Source organism: Haliotis rubra, unplaced genomic scaffold (assembly GCF_003918875.1).
Source record: "Haliotis rubra isolate DU_JTF1 unplaced genomic scaffold, ASM391887v1 Scf1030, whole genome shotgun sequence".
In the NCBI taxonomy this organism is placed as follows: domain Eukaryota; kingdom Metazoa; phylum Mollusca; class Gastropoda; order Lepetellida; family Haliotidae; genus Haliotis; species Haliotis rubra.
The window spans coordinates 231,639-238,195 of record NW_025764927.1 but is presented as its reverse complement, the minus strand read 5'-3'; positions in this window follow the sequence as shown (position 1 = coordinate 238,195).

Genomic DNA, 6,557 nt, shown 5'->3' with positions numbered 1-6,557 from the left:
ATAGTCAAATACATTGCGAGCGCCAAACTTTGGGAGATTAGAAATGAATAAATAACACCAGTTAGACTTACGTCTGAAAAACCTTCTAACCATTGATAATTTTTTAGCCTGCATTAATGTCTTTATATTTGGTATATTCAAGCCTCCATTTTGTTTGTCACGGATAATTTGGCTTCTCTTAATTGTATCAGGTTTGTTGGTCCGGATAAATTTAAAACATTTTTGTTGGAATTTACTTAGAATTTCATTATCTGGGTCAGGAAGCGTACTAAATAGATGATTTAACTTTAAATTTGTAATGATCAAAGATTTCAAAACAGTATTTCTTCCAAAAGGAGTAATATTACGCGCATTCATTAAGCATGAAAATCTGGCAAAGAACCTTGACACGTTAAATGCTGCATAGATGCAATGTTCTGAACCATCCAAAGTGCATGATGTGTCGTCAGCAAATTGATTCAGTAAATATTCAAAATTGCCGATGGCAATGCCCTGAATATTCTAATTATTTCGTATCATTATTGCTAATATATCCGTACATATGGAAGGGGAAAATGGATCCCCTTGGCGACACTCTCTTTGAATATCAAACATATCCGATCCATAACCATTAACAAGAAGATTAGATTCAATACCTTAAGCCTAATATAAAATTCTGAACCATTTTCGAATTGATTCGCCAAAATTTAGTGTTTTATCAATAAATGACCATCTACCGTGTCGAATGCTTTTTCAAAGTCAGTTTGAAACAGAAGACCAGGGATTTGGTGATTTTCTCTATATAATACTTTAGGTATTAAAGTTGTTTTGTAATTTCCCCGCTATATCTATCTGACATGAAACCTTTTTTATCATCATTTTTCAACTTAACAAGAACTGATTTTATCCTTTTAGATACTGCATTGAAGCCAATTTATAGAAAACAGACAATAGTGAGATTGGTCTCCAATGTTTTAAGTACAGTTTTGATTTGTTAACTTTAGGTATACACGTTAAAAGTCCGCGTTTTAAAGAAATACATAATTCCCCTTTCAGGTAAGACATACATATATAATGATCTGATGAGATATTTATTTATATCAATAAAAAAAAACTTCAGAAATTCAGCCGTGAAACCATCTCGTCCAGGAATTTCATCATTTACAAACATTTCAATGCAACAAGTAGTTCTTCATATTCTAGTTGTCCTTCCAATGCTGCTGAAGTAACTTTGTCTAGTTTTCTAACATTAAAGTTCCTTATAAGTCATGAAAGTGTATGTAGCTGATATCATTGTTATTATCTCTTGTTGTTTTGTGAGAGTGTTTCCATCATTAGTTTCTAAACCAGTGAAAGACTTGTTTAAGAAATTTCTTGTTTCAACCCAACATTGGGTGGGTTGTCCGCCCTTTTCGGTCCAAACTGCCTTTGATCTAACTCTATAAGACCCTGGGTTTTGTTTCATTTGGATTTTCTAGCCGTTCATTATGGTCATTAATTTGTTCTAATAAAGTAGATTTAGAGTCTGTGTCATTAGGTCTGCCGTTTCTTCTATATTGTTTATTAAATCTCTTTCTTCTTTATCTCTCTTTCTTCTTTATCTCTCTGGCGTTTCCTATTTGAAGAATATTTAATAGTTTCTCCCCGAATAAGTAACAACAACGTTTCAAAAAAGAGTTGATCGTCTATAACATTTTCACTGTCATATCAACTGTGTTTTTATATCTACGGGAGGTTTCTTATATAATTTTCTTAACTAGTTCCACATATTTTATATCTTTTCTATCTAAATCATTCAAAGTAAAGGAAATCGATACTGGAGAGCGATCAGATTTGAAACTAGCATCTACTTTTGTATCGGTTACAGAGGGGATCATATTGTGGGATACCAAGAAATAATCAAGTCTAGCTTAAACTGAAAAAGCAGTTTTTGAAAACACCAATCATCCATAACTTGCTTTTCCATATCCTTAGTAAAATGAACATCATGTTGACAATAGATTGAAGCACGCTTGTTTTTCAGAAATCTAAACATTTCTTTTCTCTTTAATAATGTAACCCTCGACAATTTATTGATGTTATTTTTAATTTAGTCATTTGTTATGTTGATTATTTCTGTCCAATGATTAAACAAATACGTAATATAGAGAAACTCATTAAACAGTACTATGAATAATGTAAACACTTTCCCTATGTGATGGGGACGATTGTCAGAGGTACAATAATAATTCAGTCATATTTTGCCAAATCAAAGTAGGAATGTTAGGATCCCTTGTTTCCAAGACAATCTCAGTACCCACAACCCTTACACGTGTCCACAGTTTCGTCGCCTGTAGTTAGTCCCAGAATTGCCCTACGCTTTTCATGAATGCGGGTAGGTTAGTTTGGATACTTTCAAGACCCATTCAAGAATTTTCGAGCGCCGTATACCACCTCACGGTCTGCCATATGAATACACATGTAGCGGTTATTGATTGCGGGGCAGATGGCTTGTGTTGTCTTTGATACTCAGACGTGAGTAGTCTGTGAACGATTTTAAAGTACATATTGTCATCTTGATCTTCAGTGAACCTGAGTGAATTCACCCTAAAATTTCTCAATGTAGTTTCGGTGTTTTCTTGTGGTTGTTCTGAAATACCGTTGCACAAGAGGTTTGATTTCCTGTCATGTATATCCTTAAGGATAACTTGTTTGTCAGGAACTGATTTGGCTTTTCGTAAATCGGCTATTTCCATGTGGAGAGATTTCAAGTCGTCGCCATGTTGTGAAACCACGTGTTCTACTCCACTAACAGTTTGCTTAATGTCTGATATCTCATTTTAATAGAGTCAATGGAGGCTTGTAAATACTCCAATTTCCTCCATCATGTTTGCCGAAGCACGTGTTGCTCTCGTCGAGTCGGACATTCATTGTAGGTTCACACGTTCGTATGGAAATAATAATCTTCCAAAATATTAAGTAGATAGTTTGTTGGGTATTTAAGACAAAATTTAGAGATTGTAATTGAGCCAAATTCCACGACATAATCGCGCTCCGTAAACATGATTGAGAATATCTTTGCGTTCTACAGTTACTTGTTGATATGGAAGAAATGTTTCTTAGATTACAACTACTTTTATTCAAATACTCTACCTGGTACAAGATCGGTCAGATAGTCAGGAGTCAGACGATGATACATATTATACATGTAGAAAGTATTGAGTTTAAAGAGATTTCTTATATCTTACAATGTGCTGTAATTAGTTTCTCTGTATATTTTATCGTGACTGGTGCCACAAAGCACACTGCATATTGTTCTTAATGCGTCTAAGGGCAAATTTTCAATAAAATCGCCTTTTCAGTCGTACAGTTATCCCATATATGACAACAGTAATCAAAAAGTGGTAACGTAAAGGACTATATAAAGTATTTTACGGTTTTCGAGTTAAACGGTATTTTAAACTTTTCAGACAATTGATCATTGGACTAATTTTCTTTACCATGCAATGTTTCTTTATCATGTACTTTCCAAGAATAATCGCTTTTAAGTGTAATACCTAAGTATTTATGGATTTCAACTTGTTTAATACTTTCATAATTCATTAATAAATTTGGCATTTACTGTATTGATTATTCTACATTTACTGTAGAATCGCCAGGCATAAATCCAGATTTGGTAGAATAGTAGTTAGGTAGTTTGATAGAATATTGTTATCTCTGAAAAAGTTGGAAACGTATTCACGAAAGCATTTTTCAAAAGCTTTAGCGTCACAGCTAGTTAGCGCAACTGGTCTATAATTTGAGCAATCATGTCCATCACCTTTCTTTTGAAGAGGAGTTACGGAAGCTAGTTTACAAGATGAAGGGAAAGTTTTATTACGAGTGAGTGAGTGAGTTGAGTTTTAGGTCGCACTTAGCAATATTCTAGCTATATGGCGGCAGTCTGTAAATAATCGAGTCTGGACCAGACAATCCAGTGATCAACAGCATGAGTATCGGCCTGCGCATTTGGGAACCGATGACATGTGTCAACCAAGCCAGCGAGCCTGACCCCCCGATCCCGTTAGTCGCCTCTCACGACAAGCATGGGTTACTGAAGGTTCATTCTAACCCGGACCTTCACGGGTAGTTTTAATACGAAGGGAAAGGTTAAACAACTTAGCTTACAACGACGTTATAGCCAATGAAGATAATTGCAATACAATCTTTCCAATGCCATCAGGCATAGTGGCTTTTGATGTATCTAAACTCAAAAAGTATATCGAACATCTCCAATCCTTATTGTGATTGATGACAAAGGATTGATCGATTTCACGCAGTTCGATATCAGGCAGATCAGCATTAGAATTAATTAACAACTTAGGATTGCCCTGAGTTGAGTTGAGTACATCCGCTATATCTTGTTCATTGTCATAAACTATGTTATTGGAGACAATTGAGAGAAACAATGATTTAACAGAACTTGTTTTTATATAACTCTTAACTGATCGCCACCACATTTTAGTTCCATGAGTATGAGTATTATTTATAGTGAGTGAGTGAGTATGGTTTTACGTCGCTTTTAGCAATATTCCAGCAATATCACGGCGGGGAACACCAGAAATGGGCTTCACACATTGTACCCATGTGGGGAATCGAACCCGGGCCTTCGGCGTGACGAGCGAACGCTTTAACCACTAGGCTACCCCACCGCCCAGTATTATTTATAGTTTCATTTAACAGAACTTGTTTTTATATTATTCTTAACTAATCGCCACCACATTTTATCACCATGAGTATGAGTATTATTTACAGTTTCATCACGTTTTGCATTTCTAACGCTTGATACTACTTTTTTAAGGTGCCTTCTGAACCTAAATAACCATTAGGACGGTTTCGTTTTTTCAGCTGTCTTATGTACGCGATTGCTTTCCTTATTAAGGATCGGATTTTGTTATTTGTCCATGCCGGAACTTTGGTTCTAATTGTTACAGTTTTGTGATTTAAACATATTTATTTCCAAAGAAAGGAACCGGATTGGTAAACAAGCATAAGCTTATATGAATACCGCTCCGGGATACAATGGAAGGAAGAGTAAACATGTCATGATGAATGTACAATGTGTATGATATATAAACGTTGCAAAATAACGCCAATCATTGTTAAACAGTATATGTCATATAAACAAACAGTTTTATGTGGGATATATTCATTCATGATATTCATTATTAACGATGTAAGATTTTCAGTGATATTATCAACGTTCTCCGAAGAGAAAAGTATGTCTGAGTTTATCCCGTTAATACTTTCATTCATACCATTAACATCTGCTGAAGAATAATCATAGATTTTCCTTTTGAATGAATTATTGTTCTATACAGTTTCTGTTATATTAAGGAACACCGGCCAGTGATCACTGCATATAGGATCTAATACACCAGAATCTCTAACAACGTCGACGAGAGATGCAAATATAAAATCGATAAATGTTTTACTACTTAGGGTTATTCTAGTAGCATGCATGATTATCCGTCGAAGACTTTTGATTATATCCATAAAGAAAATCAATATTGAAATCAGCACTTATAATCGTCAGCATACTAAGATCGACTGCGATGTGTATTGATTTATCAAACAAATGCCAATATTCGGAGCTTTTGTCGGCGCGATAAAAAGTTCCAATCACGTAGTTTCTTGTTTTACATTTAACTTGTATCCATATCGCCTCAAGCCCGACTATATCCAAATCATTCATTAAGGACGCACAAATAGTGTCTTCCACATAGGCTGCTACACCGCCGCCACGAGTTTGTCTGTCTTTACGAAATGGTAAATGGAAGCCAGGGATTCTTACATCGATGTTGTTTGAATCGGAAGTTAGCCAAGTTTCTTTTACACATATTACATCATAGAATCCGAGTTCAATTTTTAAATACTTAATTTCCCTTTAAGACTACGGACAGTCTTTAATGGACAGTCTTTAAATATTTTAGTCATTTAGGTCCTGGATTGGGATGAATATCTCCACAACACAAAATCAATAAAACAATTAATGAAACGCAAGTACTAAACAGACATCGAAATTTGAATACATGTAGATAAAGCAAAAGTACCCACTGCCTGTCTGTATTGTGATATTTCAACTGACATCAAAATTCATAAACATACATCAAGTGAAGAGGCACCGGGTATTGGTAGTACATAAGGGTATACTAGGCATACACCAACAACATCAACAGTTTCGCACATAGTAGTTTCTATTTTGATACATAGTTCAATGTAGAATAAAAGCAAAGTAATGTAAGCATGAGTTTAAAGCTTTAACCGGTTGTGGTTATTAAGAAACACAACGACCATTTGAAATGGCATAACTCGTACGTTTATACACAGTGCTTAAACAGAAAACACAAGCACTGAATAGTTAGAGTGTATAAGAACATATAATAACGTACGCAACAGAGATATGGAAGGTAATATGAAAATACTAAATCATGGCATCACTTGAAGTTTTGCACATAGGTGACTGATCTACTAACAGTGATGGAAATATTTTTCCTTCGGTGCACATTTCTTTCCTTTTGAACAGAAAGGCGAAAATCCTTAATATATGTTCACCGTAG